This window comes from Hibiscus syriacus, unplaced genomic scaffold (assembly GCF_006381635.1).
Source record: "Hibiscus syriacus cultivar Baekdansim isolate YM2019G1 unplaced genomic scaffold, ASM638163v2 tig00000715_pilon, whole genome shotgun sequence".
Classification (NCBI taxonomy): domain Eukaryota; kingdom Viridiplantae; phylum Streptophyta; class Magnoliopsida; order Malvales; family Malvaceae; genus Hibiscus; species Hibiscus syriacus.
In genome coordinates this window covers 1,849,757-1,867,729 of record NW_024061811.1, presented here as the reverse complement: position 1 = coordinate 1,867,729, position 17,973 = coordinate 1,849,757, and the positions used below count along the sequence as shown (strand labels likewise).

The window sequence follows — 17,973 nt, the reverse complement described above, 5'->3', positions numbered from 1 at the left end:
TTAAGTTCCAGAAACTATTTTCTTCTGCAAATTGAAACTTGAATGAATTGCATTACTTCAACCAATAGACAAAGACAAATACTAACTTGACATTGATGCAAGTTTGAAACATATTTGTCTTTGTTATCTGATGCATTTTGTGAACTATGATAGAATAATGACTTGGGTGAATACAATGCAAGTTTGAAACATAGTTGTCTTTGTTTTCTCTGTTTAAATATCATGTCTGTTTATTTACTGATTTTTGTATTTAATTATTTAGCGGCCCGATAAGGTGGATGCTTTACGTCGGGTTTTTCTTGCACGACGGAGTTCACGCATCAGACGGCGTGCACGTGCTATTAAGTCTCTGTACACCCCAATAGTACGAAGACACCGCAAGAAGAAGCCCGACTCGCCTGTCATCCCTCAAGAGTCCACTCCTATCGTTGAAGAGGCCCCTATCATTCCTCGAGAGTCCCCTCCCACCGTTCAAGAGGCCACTGTCATCGTTGAAGAGGTCCCTCCCACCATTCAAGAGCCCGATTCACATGGTGTCATATGTAAGATTCTTGAGAAACCCTCTGACGTGCCGGACATGATGGATGAGAGTTGGCTCTCGTATGAGTTACCAGCCAGTACCATTCCGGTATCTGAAGTGGAGAGGAGACAACTACCGGACACAATTCTGGATAACACCCTTTGGGCTAAGACCGCAGTTGATTTTTATCTACATGAGCGGAGCCAGGGTGTTTCACTGACATATGCAAGCTCAACGATGATATCTATTTGTTGCTTGATCGGTCTTGGTGGGACGTATTATTAGGGGTTGAAGACAATGGCTATTTCGATGGAGGGGTAAGTCTTATATTTTTCTTATATTTCAATTTGATTATTTTTTTAAAATTTATATAAGTCACTAATATATGTCTTTTTTTGTAAAACAATATATCGATGCGTAGGTGTCACGTCTTCTAATAATTAGGAAACTTAAGAAAAATAAAAGAAATACACGATATACAATTATGCCGACGTCTTTTAACGCCGTTCACTTGAAGAATCAACGAGATGAATCATTGCATTGGGCAATGGACAAGCTAAACTTTATCCTGCATGGTGGAAGTATAAGGTTAGTATTTATTTTAGATTGAGTTTAAAGGTATTCATAAATAAGTGCGCAAATGTATTACTTATGATTGCAGGTGTTTATCCCTATTTGGAACGTAAACATTGGCTTCTCGTCGAGCTTCCTCCATCCTTTAAGGCAATAGTATATGACAGCATGATAATTACATCATTTGTGATTTAAGAGATTATTAAGGGATGGAGCTCTCATTTGGCTAAATTCTTGGATGCGAAATTATTGGACTCGTTCTGGAAACAAGAAGCCAAAAAAGCTCAATATTACAGTTAGCAGAGACGAGACCGCACCACAACAAACGGAAGGAGCCAGAAGGGATTGTGGTCCTCTCGTATGCTTGGCGTTGGAGCGTTTGATCACAGGAAGTATAAAGTATCTACCTCCCACCGATAGAGATAGAGCTGCAGTAGGCTTGTGGTTTCGGCATTATATGGCTAGATCGATATATACGAGACGCTGCCTACCTGTATCCGCGTTATAAAAATGTCCATAAACAATTGGTAAGTTTATAGGCTTTTGGTTTGAAAATGTTTGGTTAAGTACCTAGAATTCAATAATTTGTTGTTTGTAGGTTTTAGATGTGTAGAAAGTGTTGTTTGAGCAAATGTTTGGTTTCTGCAGGTTAATCTCAGAAGTGAGCTGCGTGAAAATGATGTATGGCTGCAAAAGTTGATTCAATAGTAGATGAGGAAATAAGAATTATTGCTTATTTTTTGATTGTTTAATTGATTTGTAAAAGTTGATTTGTTTAATTGATGTGAACATAATTCTTATTTGTGCTTGTTTAATTGATTGAAATGTAATGGTTGATTTTGTTGATTTCAATCTGCATTATGTTGAAGGCAAAAATGACTATCGCAATGCAAAATGAAAATCGCAACGAGAGAATCACAATGCGAAATGAAAATCGCAACGACAAAATCGCAACGCGAAACTAAATTCGCGTTGCGATTTTCATTTCGCTTTGCAGATTCCCTCGTTGCGATTTTCATTTCGCATTGCGATTCTCTCGTTGCGATTTTCATTTCGCATTGCGATAGTCATTTCCGCGTTGCGATATTCATATTCGTGTTGCGATTTTCACGTTACGATTTTCATTTCGCATTGCGATTCTCTCGTTGCGATAGTAATTTCCACGTTGCGATAGACATTAAGATGATTGCGAATGTCATTTCCGTGTTGCGATAGTCAAATGAATGCCTAATAAGTGATAACAACTGAACATATCATAGCAATTTTTAAACTCAAGTTACTAATACATGCCTAACTGAAAATGTTAAAAGTTCACACATAAAATCCACATAATACAACGTTTGCATTTAAAAATCACCTAAGTTAACCGTTCCAAAAGGTGAAGCCGGTTGTGATTGGGATTTTAAAGATGATTGTGATTTTGATTGCCTTTTGCTTGACACCATATTAGCTTTGGATTTTGATGAGGATCCATATTTTGGTAGAGGAAAAGATGATTGTGATGGCACTGGTGATCCACATGTCAACCTTGTATGACCACTTTCCTTGCACCGACTACATATCGATCTCTTCTTCTCTTCACCCTTAGACGGTATACGATCGTGACTTTTTGGTCGACCAGGTAGCTTTCTGTCCATGGCTGGTGGCAAAACTGTTTGTAAGTCATCTGGTATGTCCCACTCAGAAGGATGTGGAATAGGGTAAACAATCTCCATAAGTCTGTCGATATACTTCTGTAGTGTAGCAATCCATAGCGTGTGCGCTTGAATCATCTTGGTTTAGATGAAGAGAAACTTTTATAACATGGCCACACGGATAACCAGATGTTTGTCATTTCATACAACTACACGTCTTTGCATTTAGATCGACAAGCCCATTTAAGTTATTATCCAGTACATCAAACAAAGTGTTTGAACATGGTTCAACTCTCCATGACGTTGACTTCACAACACGTTTCGTTATCTTTTTTTTTGTCCATGGTGTAACACGATGTTCCATTGTTCCTGTAAATTTAAATAAATAATACTTAGTAAAATATATTATAAGTTACGAATTTAAAGAAATAATACATGCATGGTTTCTTTTCTTGTAGTACCACTGTTGAATAGAGGCTCGAAAAAACTCCATTAACATAGTAATGGGTAATTTCCGAGAATGACGACTTAGAGCGTTGATTGATTTGCACTATTAGACGTCTGAACCATATTGCTCCAAGTTGATGTACTCTTGACCATCTTTCAAACCCGACATCTTCTAATGTTTGAGCACACTGAGGCAAAAACAGTCTTAAACAGTTTATACTATTAAAATCCACTTCCCGATAAGCTTTTATAGCCTTCCAGTATGTCATTTGTGATTTTTATACAACATACCTTGATTTTAGATTTTTATACAAATGAACACCACAAAGTCCATGAAAAGCATCTGGGAAACACCTTCTAACAACGTTGTCAATGAGTTGCCCTATCGGTTATGATTGTCAGATTGCTAATAGGACCTATGCAATCCCTAAGATGCCCCATAAACCATGTCCATGAATCAGAGGTTTCAGATTTCCAACCCGTAAGTTATTGGCAGTATCCCATTGTTAGCATCCATGGCTACTGCTAATAAGTTTACTCCAAGGTATCGACCTTTAAATGTGCTCCGTCAACTATAATAACTGGACGCATGCAATTAATAAACGAATAAATCTACAAAATCATACACAAGAAATATAATCATTTAAATGTGAAATGCATGTAACTAATAAAAATAAGTCAACAAAATTATATTGATTTACTAACCGTAACACCAATGGCGATAAACAGTAACTCAAAGCGTCCATCTCTATATGTTTTGATATGAGTTACCGACCCAGGATTTTTCAGCTTTAAATTATGACAATAAGCCGGCAGTTGGGCAAACGATGCTTCTGGCGACCCCTCAACAATTCCAAGGCATAACATTTGGCTCTCCAAGCTTGAATATGAGATACTAATCTTGAACCGAGCATTATGTCAATCATAATTTCATGTCCCCGATATACCATACCATTCAAAAACATTAACTCAGCCAGAAAACCCACCCAACACCTTGCTGTCTATGGTGAGGAAAAACTTGGGTTCTTGAACATGTATGTTTATCAATAAAAGTCCTAACTTGAAACATTTCGCAATCTTTTATCCTCTTTGCAATCATACGCCACATACAGTTTTTGTCAATCATAAACCTTGTTTCGAAATGATCTTTGCTTGATTTGTTAACTTTTAGTTGATAGCCATCTTCCACACATTTCGTATACAAAGCTATCTTCAAGTCTTCCTTTGTATCAAAACAATCATCTTTCTTGATACGAATAATTTTTCTGTAACAATCAACTGCTATCTTTACCAACTCTTCTTCCGGTATCTGAAGTAATTCTGCATATTCCAGTATACTCCGTGGCATTTTCTTCGGGACTTTTCTTTGGGGATTTCTTCTTCTTTTCTTCTTCAGTGTTATATGAATTACAGAATGGATGTTCAACTGTCATTTACAGTCGTAACTCCTCCTCATATCATCAACAACATCTTCCTCGGCAAACGTCTGTCATCATCAAAATTCGGGTATTAACCAATATCAAATCATACCCACGCATGGTCTGTTTTCTTCTGAAAAATCATCAAAATCCAAGTATTGACTAAGATCAAAGTCCGGGGTTATTGACCAAGATCAAATTTCGAATACTGATTAGTACTCACAATATCAAAATCATTACACGCATGGTCTGTTTCTTCTTCTGAAAAATCATCAAAATCCAAGTATTGACTAAGATCAAAGTCCGGGTATTGACCAAGATCAAATTTCGAATACTGATTAGTACTCACAATTTTTTCTGTTGGCTCATCATCGTCTAATTGGTCAATACGAAAACTGGAATTTGGTGTTGAAAGTTGATTGGGATTTGGATTAGGGAAAGGTTGTGGGTTTTGAGATTTTGTTTGGCATTGGAAATGTGGTGAAACAATATTTGTTTGGTGATTAAATTGTGGTGGAACCATTAAATTTTGAGCACCATAAACTGGGGTTGAAAAACTTAGTTGATTACTACCCGCTACTGACCCAACTTCACTACTTCTAGGTTTAACAACATATAATGTAACATCATCACTTGAAACACTAATGTAAGCAATGAATCGTTCAACATCTTCATTTTCGGTTAACAAATAAACTTTACCATTTCTCTGATAAGATAGCCTAAATCCACTTAGGGGCTCTAAATTCAATTTCTTTGCAACACGTAACATTAGAGTTTCATAAGTTAACTTTTTAATGATAGTTTTAGTTGAAGATTCATGGGTAAAGGCATATATTGTAAAACACCATGAACATTCTCCCATGACCCTCCAAAACACAAATCTATCCAAACATGATCAACATTAGATGATTTCATTATTGTAAATTAATTTACTAAACAAACGAGCTGCGAAACTAAAACCTATTGCCGGATGGGAAGGATGTCGTTGGATATAGGAACGGATGTCGCCGGAGAGAGTGATAGATGGAGATGGAATGAGTTGCGATTTAAGAATTTAGGTTATGAGTTGCTGCTGCGTAGTTATATACCCAAAACATTTGTGTTGCGAAATTAAAACCTGTTGCGAATTCAGAAATCGAGTTGCGACGAATACGTAAATCGCAATTACGTAATCGCGTTGCGAATTAGGAAAATCGCAACGCGAATTTGGGAAATCGCAATGCGATAGTCAGAATCGCGTTGCGAATCTGGAAACTGATTTGCGATACCGGAGATCGCGTTGCGAATTATCGATCGCATTGCGAATTATCGATCGCATTGCGATTTAGTTGGTCATTTTGGCAAATCCAAAAAAAGTTGATTAAAATCGTATATTATAAGGCATTTTTGGTTAGTGAATTATTTCTTTTTTATTAAATTTTTAAATCCGCCACTAAATAGCCTCATCCGTAAAATTTATACGTGCGACACTCATTATCAACATCACCGCCTTTTGGCATATATGTATATATATAGAGAAGATGCTTCGTGTTGGCCACTTCTTCCATGTACGTATAAATTAATTTCATTACTTTTATCACAAGAAGGGGGAAATGATAAATTAAGCAAAGTCAAAGATAAAAAAAAAAGAGGTATCAAAATCCAGACGTGACGCCCTATGTTGTTTTCTAATACATTATTCTTCATTTTTTTCTGTGAATATAGGCTTAAAGATATTCTTTATAAAAATACTGGTTCTTCGCTTCCTCTTCAAGCCACTTTCGCTCCATCCATACGCACACATTTAAATCACTACAATGGATATATTCATCGTTTATTCTTATTATAAATGTAAATAAATATTATCGTTATCGTTATAACATCATATTATTATCATTACATAAATATCTAAAAACTAAAATGATATTTGTGAAGAAAAAAAAACTAGCCATGAATGAATCTGACATATGCATTGAGCCTTGAAGTGAGTAAAAAAAGAAGAGGTTAAATGATCTGGAAAAATGCACAGCTATCAAGCTCAGGGTTAATGGTGTCCAGCTCTTGTATTTGTATTCTTCTCCATTATTTTGTCACTATTTGCCTTCCAATTTCTGCCACGTTCAGCAGGGGAAACAAATGGCATAGATACCAATACGCGATTGCGTCTCTCTAACCTCTCGATTCACACTTCCATTTTCATTTCACAATGCATATATGTTTAATAGTTACTGCCACACATTGTTTATGTTACTGAGTTAAAATAGTTTATACATGGAAGAGACAGACCGACAGAGGAGGTGGTGAGCCTCGCCTCACTTTCATTTGTCCATGATTTCATTTATGATGAATTTGTTCGATATCTGAAATAATTTAATTTTAAATAAAAAATAATTAATGTCTCGGTCAAGATTAATTTAAATTTAGTCCTCATGGACGGTTCTCTATTTATGTTATAAATTTATCTGCCAACTTTAATATATATATTTTTTCTGGAACCAAAGGAGGAGTCATTTCAATTTCGATGGTGGCGTAAGATAGGTCCCATTGGACACGATTCCAAAGGCATTTTGAGCTCCTACAAATACCCCCTCCCTCCCACTTCCGTCAAACCAAAACACACACCCATTCATTTGCTTCACTTAAATTTAGACCTCTGTTGAATGCTGTTGATCAAAAGGTAATCAACAGTTCAGTTCTGCCAATATTTCTTCTTCTTTTTAGAAGATTTCTCGTTAATTCGTTTTGGGGTAAAATTTCAGTACACTTGTGCCTAGTACGATGTCTGGTCCACTTAGTAAGAACTTAGGCTTATCTTCAGCCCTAAACATCACCGAAGAAGCCATTAATGTCACCGAGAAGCAGGCATAGTGTCAATTCTGGGATCGGACACTGATCAGAGACCAACAGTCACAGGTTCTTCACTTCGAAAGACTTTATTGCTGATATGTCTTCCAAGCAATGGCTCACTCTAAATGGATTCTATCCATTGAAAACGATTGCTTCTTCCGAAGAATTCCCTGTTCCCATTACAAATTCATCGTCTGAAGAAGAATATGAAGACAATAAGGATCTCGAGAAGCCATGCCAGTTCGATATATGGAGCTCCATCGTTTCAAAGAAAGCTGACGATGAGTCCTTGAAATCACTTCCCCCTCCTTATGTTCACCCTCTCGTAAAAAGATCGGGGAGTTGTTTAAGCGAGAAAAGCCTCGAAATCTGCACCGAGAGCCTCGGTTCCGAGACGGGCTCCGATGGGTTTTCTTCGTCTCCTCCGTCGGAGACCGGCGACGTGGAGGAAGATCGTAAAGAGGAAGATCAACATGGAGTGCTCCAACAACAAAAAACCGCTTGTTTTGATGATGAAGACGATCAACCGAGGTACGTGAAATGCAACTATGATGTAATCGGGAAGAAATCGACGCAGTACGGATCGTTCCCACCACCGATACCTTCCCTTTCTCGCAAAGATGGTGCGTCGGTTCGCATGGAGACTCATCGTGATAATGGCAGATTTGTTCTTGAAGCTGTTTCAGTTCCTTCGAAGAATAACTTCCTCGCTCAACGCCAAGATGGTCGCCTAGTCCTCACTCTTTTCAATTCCATTAATGAATCTGAAGAGAACGCAACTAAAACAAGCATATTCGAAGAAGAAGATATGTGTCGTGAGATGGAACAGGGTCCTAAGCCCGAGAGTGGAGCAATGAATGTGCATAGGTTAGCTGTAATGATGAATAAGCCCATATGGTTAGCAAATAGGAACCCGACATGGCCCAAAACCTTTGATGAAATAGTTAAACTTGGAGAGGAGAAAGTTGAGCCGACCAACCGACCAACGCCGCCGCTACAGTCACTTCCACCACGACCACGGGTGGTTAGGCTGATACCATCACCTCCACAACCGCCATCAACAATTGCAGCCGCGTCATTCAATTCATATGAGTACTATTGGAGGAGGCCTGATCAGGCCATGTCGTCAAAGGCAGCCATCCTTACACCACTTGCTCAGCCGTCACCACCATCACTACTCGTGGACAACGGCTACAAACATCTCCTTCTCCCCAGGAATCAAACATCTAATGATCAACAACATTTGCTGGTTTTGAGAGGGAACAATGGTGATTACTTTGTTCCTTTTTTAAGAGGCTGCAAAGAGAGTAGGAAATCTCTTGTGTTCTCGGGTCCCTATTGCATTGCCACTTCCTGATGATCATCGTCAAAATACCGTCACACAGTTCCATCAAATTTGTGCCTATCATTATTGTTATTACTTACTACTGTTACCCTATCTGTTTTTAGCCTCCCGAGCTAGTTTTTCCACGGTCACTCCTTGAGGTTGACTGTGATTGTGTAGTTAAATTTCCAATAAATGGATAAAAAAAGAAAAGAGAATAATTTTGATATTTTGAATTTTGTACGAATATAATAACTAAATTGTTCGTAATTTTTAATTATTAAATAGGAAATAACTACGTAAAAATATGTTTTTTTTATATGAATTTAGGGCGAATACATTGTGATATATAATTAAATTCTCTCAATTCTTTAATAATGAACATCCATACCTTTAATAATGAACATCCATACCTTTAATATATGTGATGTTTAAACTTAAGATTTCAAAAAATAACCATCAATTTTTCAACCATTAAAGTTTAATTGGTTCGTGCTACATTTAAATATGTTTAAATTTACTACGTATCAATTAAGTTAATATTCAACAAATAACTTTTAGATTTTTAAAATGATGAATATTAGTACGGTAAAAAAAGAGATTTAAACAGAATCTTTATGTTAGTAAATATTTAACAAGGACTAGAAGATTAAATTAGCTTCACATGCTTTCATATATTTTAGATGATTTATATTTGTTTAATTTTATATTTTTTTACATGAATTCCGCGTGATAAAATAAATTCAAAAACTTTTAACTTTTTTATGTAAAATAATATACCGGTAAGTTTTCATAAAAGATGGTATCATTGATTAATATAATATAATAATAAGGTGTGTTTGGTTCGTGAAAAATATCATTATAATGGAGAATAATTTTTTTAGAATTTCATTCTCATGTTTGTTTACGAAAAAGATTATTACTAGATAATAACTTATTATCAATAATAGTAAATTATTTTATATTTTTAATATTTAATATATTAATAATTTATAATTTTATGAGTTGAAAAATGATGTTATTGTAAAATATGTAATTATTTAAAATAATATTTAACTTTGAGTTATTAAAAAAATAAATCTTATACGTTTAAAAACAATATTTTTATCCACTCGATATCATAATATTAATTTTCATATTACATTATATTTTATATAAATAAACATGTTACTTGTGAAAATTATTTAAAAATATAAGTTTAATATACTAACTATATTAACTATATGCTAAATGTATTTTTTTATCAAAAATTAGATAATGTAACAATTAAAATATTTTTATAAATTTTCAATCAAATACTTATTATTTAATATTAAAGTTTAACTTGTTAGAAAAATATATATCACATGGATAATTTGATAATATATGCATTTAAGTAATTTTATATTACTAATCAAACACTGTAATCTTACATTCATACTAAACAAACAAAACAAGGTAAAACAACATTCGTAAAATAATGTTATATTTTAATAATCTTATTCTCAAATATAATCTTTACATTTAGTGAGTGAAACGTAGGGATGGCAATGGGTCGGGTCGGGTTTTTGGGCCACCCGACCCGACCCGAGAAGAAAGGGTTCTCCACCCGTGACCCGACCCGACCCGACAAAATTAATGTTTCACCCGACCCGACCCGAATATATGACTTAGAAATCCGACCCGACCCGACCCGAAATAATAAAAAAAAAATTTAATTCAATGAAAACAGTGACTTAATTGAAAAAAATTATATATGGAGGGATATTATTGTAATTATCCCTAAATATATAAGATAAAATTATATATATTTTTCGGGTCGGGTCGGGTCAGATTTTTTTACCCTAAACCCGACCCGACCCAAACAGTACATTTTAAAAAAACCCGACCCGAACCCGAATTTTTTTAAAAAAATCCGACCCGATCGGGTCGGGTCGAACCGTCGGATTCGGGTTGAGTTGCCATCCCTAGTGAAACGCCCGTAGAAGGTTAATTAAAATTTTGACATGCAAATATATTTTTATTACAAATGAAGCAATCTATTTACTAGAATTCTGAAAATTAATTAATTTTACAATCAGGTAAGCTAACCCAACACAACCTCGTTGTTGAGTTATAGTAAATTTGTATGATCGTTATTCGTGAGCACATCATCTAATTTCATCAATGTTTTGCATTAAAAAAAAACATCGATGTTTATAGGCATCGACTATATAAACCCATTAATGTAAAAGCTTGTTCCTTTCAGTCACGGTTTTTGGATTTGATAGATATTTTCACTTCAACAATTTAATTTTTAAAAAAATGTATTTGGTAATATTTTATTTGGATTTAAATGAAAAATTAACCATTAAATCATATTCTTTATCAGCTATATATTTAAGGTTTCGTTGGTTTTAGAAAATATTTTATTTTTTTAAAAAAAACACATGTTTGGTTAATATAAATGAAAACTTAAATCTAATAAAAATAGCAAATATGTATTTAATATCTAATTTTTAAAATATAAATGAACAAATGGTTATTAAATAATTAATTAAACTATAATTATTAAAAAAATATTTCATAAATTTAATATGTGATTTATACAGATATAAAATAACAAAATTGATAAGAAATTTCATAATATAAAAATTAATTTAGTTTATAATAAGAATATAATGTTAATGAATATTAGAGCTCAATTAAATTTAAAGAATACACAAAAAAATATTGTAAACAAGAGCACACAAAATTGTCATTAAAAATAAAAAATATGTTTAGTGGAAGGCGAGACTCTCAAATTTCTGAGAAAAAATATAGGTAGCCCCTTAACATTTTTTGCACTTAATGTAACATTTAAACTGAGAAAAAAAATCAATATAACTATTTGACTAATGAAATCAAATGTTGAATGTAACAACACTTACATGACAGTTTATGAAACTTATATGACAATCTATAATATTAATGTGGTAGTTCATAATACTGTTGTGGTAGTACACAATGGACAATAATGTTGTAGATGACCTTAATTAATTTTTTTAGCTAAGTTTGATAATATAATTGATTTTTTTAAATTATTTTTATAGAAAAATTAAGAAATTATTTAAATTTAAAATTTAAAATATAAAAAATTAATAATATATTCAATATGTTAAATATGAAAAATATTATAAAATTAAATTATTAAAAAAATTAATTTAAGGACCACATTAAATGTAAAAAAGTTAATGGACCACATTTTTCCCCCGAAAGTTTGAGGATTTAAGATATTATTAAGTCAAAAAAATATTGTTAAGAGAATTTGAGGCATTTTCCCCGAAAAATCACCGGTGATTGGTATATTTACTGATCTAACACCAGTCAGATTATATTTCCCAATCTAACACCCGTAGCAGTAAAGCGCGCTCTCTCTCCCGCGTTATATGCTGATTTGGCGCCATGTGGGTATAGTGCGCCTCTTGTACCGCGTTATATGCTAACATGGCTTATACGTGGGTATAGCGCGCCCCCTGATCCGCGCTATACGCCACGTAGGGGTATAGAGCTGCCTCTGCTCGGCGCTATACCTAGGTATGAATTATATTTAGCGCGGACCCTGGTCTGCGCTATACCTTTTATCTGAATAATTACATATAGCGCGGTGCAGGTACCGCGCCTTATATAGTTATAAATATCCTTCCCTCCAGGTTAAGTTTCTCACATTTCCTCACATATCTCCTCTCAACTTATAAATTAATACAACAAATCCGTCAACGAGTAATAATTCTGGTAATTTTCTCATATTTATTTAGAAGTTCGTGCAATTTTTCGTTATAAATTTTGTTATAATTTTTTTTATTATACTTATTGTTTATTATGATTATTTGAAAAAATATTATACTAATTATTTTCAATTAATTTTTGTGTTTGTAAAATTAAAAAGGAGGAGCATACGTCAAAATAGTTTTGCGGTACATGTAATAATATAAAATTATATTATTTAAATTATTTACGTTGATGTGTAAAAAATTTATTGTGTTATATTTTCTTTCATATATAATTTATTTAATCAGGTTTGTTTCAGTTTTTTTTTTGCAGATATAATATTGCCGCACTTTTAAACTCAAAGAATTGTGCGACTTTCAGCTATTGTTTATTATGATGGTGAAATTCGAGAAGATGAAACCGGCGTTGTTTTCCTATCAAATGAGCATGTTAAAATATCATTCAAGAGAAACATAACTCTTGAGGAGCTGATAACGAAGATTTCGAGGAATATTCATGTTAGAAGTAGTAGAAGAATGTCGTCGTTGCAGTACAGATTTCCAACATCATTGTTGCCATTAACTTATACAGCGTTCGAATGTTCGAACAATGATGATGTTCAAATGTTGGTTGAAGCTCAAAGTAATTATTCAGATACCGCTATTGAGATGTATGCACATTTTGTTCAAGTGTGTGCTGTTCGGGGTCAGTCATTAAGCTCCCACTATGGGCTGGCTGAACAAGTTGATCAAGTTGATAGCTCGACTACAGTAATGTGTAATGATTTTAATGCCATAATGGGGAGACATTCATCCGCAACTCCTTACGATATGTACCGAGATGGGTCCACGAACAATCCGTATGGCAACACCGCGTCCAGTTCAAGGGAAGGCATTCATCTGCAAATTTCTTTGACCATATGGAGATGTCATCGATGCAACCATCTGTACAGTTTCATTTGACACGATGGCTTCAATCACCAAGGGACGCATTCGACTGCGAACTTTTTCGATCTCAATGTCGATATGCCTTCCAGTTCAAGGGGAAGGCGTGCAAGTAGTAGGTTCTTCGATCTAAATGTGGAGAGCATGGAGGAACCATCATCTCCACCAGAAGAACCGCTTTGTGAGCCTGGTGCGGATGGTGCTGAGACTAGACTATTCATTCACCCAGAATCACCGCAATTCAACTCCGATGATGATGAAGTTCCAGGAAATGTGGCACAAACTGACCCTCCTGCACACATGTATGAAGCTGATTATGGTGCAATATAAGGGCCAGAATTTGCGGATATGCCACATCTCAGTGACTATGGATATTACTCATCAATAAATAATGGTGAGTTATATTTAGGCATGGAGTTTTAAGCAAAGAAGAAGCGGTGATGGCTATAAAAAATTACAGTATCCATAATTCTGTTCAGTCCAGAGTCAATCGATCGACGACCGAAAATTATGTATGCTATTGTGCCCGACGCGAAAACGGATGCAATTGGATGGTTTGCGTATCGAAAATGAAGAGGAAAAACAACATATGGGAACTAACAGTATACAACGGTCCTCATACATATTGTGTTGGAGGGGTCAACCAAGATCATCCCAACTTGGACTCTGAAATGATATGTCAAGCCATCATGCCCATGGTAAAAACAAGCTCTCATATAGCTGTTGCAGTGTTGATTTCAGCTATACAATCGCAGTATGGGTACACTGTCTCCTATAAAAAAGCTTGGTTGGCAAAACAAAATTCATTGTCAAACTTCATGGCGAATGGGATACATCTTACAACGAATTTCCAGGTTGGTTAAGGCTAGTGCGGACGTTGAATCCTGAAACAATTGTGGACATTGAAACCTCCTATGCATACCATAATGATCGAGTTCTTCGCGATCGAAGCCAATTCTACCGGGTTTTTTGGAGTTACCCACAGTGCGTTAATGCTGTCAAATAATGCAAGCCTTTGGTCCAGATCGACGAGACTTTCTTGTATGGAAAATACAAGCAAGTTTTATTATTGGCAGTTGTCCAAGATGGCAATCTCAACATTCTTCCAGTTGCTTTTGCTCTTGTCGAATGAGAAGATACAAATTCTTGGGCTTTTTTCCTCCAAAATTTACGTGCACATGTTATCACGAGGGAAAACATCTATGTCATTTCAGATCGCGGAGCTGGGATCAAAGCAGAAATGGAGTCTTTGGGTCTAATGTGGCAACCACCCTTTGTCCAACATAGGTATTGTCTTCGACACATTTCCTTGAACTACCATGGAAGGTACAAGAAGAATGATGAGCGTCAATTAATTGTGCGTATGGGTAAGTGAAACTTAGCAAGTTTATTTTCTTTCGATCGTTTTAATTTTGCAAAGACAGCAAGTTAGTAAGTTATACATTTTTTGATTAGGTTACGAACTACTTCCTTGAACGTTTGAATCAATGCTTCAAGATTTATGGGAGAAGAACGATGAATGATACGATTACATCAGCCTCATCGATAAAGAAATGTGGACGAATGCATATAATGGTGGATATCGATATGGACACATGACGACCAACTTGGCTGAGGCAATCAATTTAACCTTAAAGGGTGCACGTCACTTACCTGTAGCGGATTTGGTAAAAACTACATATTTTCATTTGGGAGCGCTTTTTGCGAAGCTCGGGGGACAAGCTCAAACCTGGATGCAAGGCAGTCATGTCTATCACCCTAGATTAGTTGCAGATCTACAGAAAAAATTGCTGCATCAAATGGAATATCTGTAACAAGCTTCTCTAGAAGGCATTAAATGTTTCGTGTCACAGAGTTGCCGCGACCTCTTCAAGGGATTGAAGCTGTGTCGTTAAGAGTAAATCTAAGGGACAGAACGTGCGACTGCGGGTTTTTTCAAGCTCTGAAGTATCCATGCTCTCATGTGATAGCAGCTTGCTCGCATACACGTCAAGACTATAACCATTTTGTGGATCCCGTATACCTATTATTTGAAGTTTTTAAGGTATACGAATTTGAGTTTCCCCCCATAAGTAATGACAAAGACCCTGATGAGGTTCAAGATTGGCTTCTGATTGTACCAAATTCGAGTTTATTGAGGGAGCGTGGTCATCCAAAATCCAATTGAATTCATTGCGATATGGATATTCGAGAAAGATCTAGACAAGACAGAAGACGTGGGCATTGTAGAAACCCAGGACATACTAGAAAAACATGTCCACTTCTGTTGCCATCAAGTAACAATTGATGAGGAAATGATGTATTTGTTTATCAAGTGCTCTCATGTGATAGCAGCTTGCTCGCATACACGTCAAGACTATAACCATTTTGTGGATCCCGTATACCTATTATTTGAAGTTTTAAGGTATACGAATTTGAGTTTCCCCCCATAAGTAATGACAAAGACCCTGATGAGGTTCAGATTGGCTTCTGATTGTACCAAATTCGAGTTTATTGAGGGAGCGTGGTCATCCAAAATCCAATTGAATTCATTGCGATATGGATATTCGAGAAAGATCTAGACAAGACAGAAGAGTGGGCATTGTAGAAACCAGGACATACTAGAAAAACATGTCCACTTCTGTTGCCATCAAGTAACAATTGATGAGGAATGATGTTTGTTTATCAAGTAATTCTTGTACTTAATTGCATTTACTTCAAGTTATGTCATTCGATAATCGCTGATGAAGATTAAAAAAATGAACACAATCATTAAATTTTATCAAACTAATAACAATTTGGTACTTGAATATAATTTTAAATACAACAAACTTACAATAAGAATTAAATGGTAAATGATAACCAAATTCCAATAACTGATATTAATTGGTAATAAACAAAATTAACTGAAATACATTAAAAAAAGTCCAACAAATTTAACAAAATAAAGTAAGTATTAAATGAGAAATAATAAAAAATTAAAATATAACAAAATAATGTAAATACAAATATAATAAAAAATTTATCGATGCCTGCGACGCGAATGTGTTCCGCAGGGCGGTGGCTGTCGGTCTCGAGGAGGATTTCTTCGTATAACTGGTTCTGACTCCTCGTTGTCATCATCATCACCATCGTCGTCGTCATCGTCGTCGTCGTCGTCATCATCCTGAGCATGTACATTAGGTTGATGAGCTGATGACGATGAAGCACCTCCATAGAATAAGAACCCTGGAGGTGTATGACTGACTATCCCACCGGCCTGCGAAAACTGGGAAAAATCATAAACCCAACATCGTTGAGTGTGAAAACTGTACAGGAAGTGTCTGTGCTGCGGCCATGGGTGATGAGGCTGAAACCGCCAGATATCCAGCATATGAACCTCAAGTCGGATCTGCAAACATAGACCCATAATAGCCTCTAGGAGGGGTCATCTGTGATGGTGGCGGTGGCGGTGGCATCATATATGGCTGTGACATCATAAATGGTTGCGGTGGCTACTGTGATGGTCCTGCTGGTGCAGCTGAAGATGAACCAGAAACACCTGCTCTCCGTCCACGAGTCGGGGGATGATGGTGCTGTGTCGGTGAACGTCTCTGTCGACTTCGCGGAAAGGTCTGCCCTCATGCATCCTCGGGAAGTAGAAACGGTTTCCCGTTACTGTTGAACCACTCATAATAACCTTCAGCAACACTCAAGAGGTCAATTAAAATGGGCTCTCTACGGGGAAGGCGCCAATGTCGATCCTCCCACAACACGACCCACTCATGATGCCTCACCAGTCAATATGTATCTGTCTGGCCTCGTCTATCTAAGCTATGCAACTCGTTCATATTGCGAGATGCTTCCGGAATTGGTTGAAAAAAACCAAACTGCTGGAGCACGCGATCAGTAGAGTGCCACTCGACGGTCGCGTAACAGATCAGAGGGACCATCGCCATCCAAACATCATGGGCCCCTCAATCGGGTGGGATCACCGCCCTCACATCATCAGTACAATATGACACCATTCAAACTAAAACAAATATTATATAATTTTTTATCAAAATATAATCTAATTATATATTATAATCTAAAATCGTTTTTAAACATTAAAATTCATACCTGTGTGCAGCCTTCTGATCGATTAGCACCATAATTTTTTCTAAATCATCAGGTAGCTCCTGATGATTTTTCCTATCAGTATACCACCTATTCAAGGAAAAAATTATTATATGCTGTATAAAATTATTAATATACAAAATCAATTTTATAATTACCTCAGAAGTAGTGGAAATACGAATGGGTTCTTCACAACGGGACATAAAAAGGGCAATCGATACCATGCCCAAGACTGTAGCAGCAGGAGACATCCGCCGATAGCATTACACCTGTAGTCAGTGGCTCCACACATCTCCCTGTACAACAAAGTCAAAACTGCCGAGCCCCAATGAATGATCCGGCCAGACGAAAGCGCTAAGATATCGCAACCACATACAGTGAACTAGTTGTGCGATTTGTCCGCATCAACAACCCTCTATCAACTGCAGTATGCATGCCCGTGCATGCATCTTAACTTCATCCTCAGAGGCGTTGCGGCTTAACGAAAATTGGCATCTAACCA

At 35.9% G+C, this 17,973-nt stretch overlaps 1 pseudogene; it reads left to right on the top strand.

Moving 5' to 3' along the window:
- Positions 1–7,192: 7,192 nt before the first annotated feature.
- Positions 7,193–8,975, top strand: LOC120211779 (annotated as a pseudogene).
- The last annotated feature ends 8,998 nt before the right edge of the window (positions 8,976–17,973 follow it).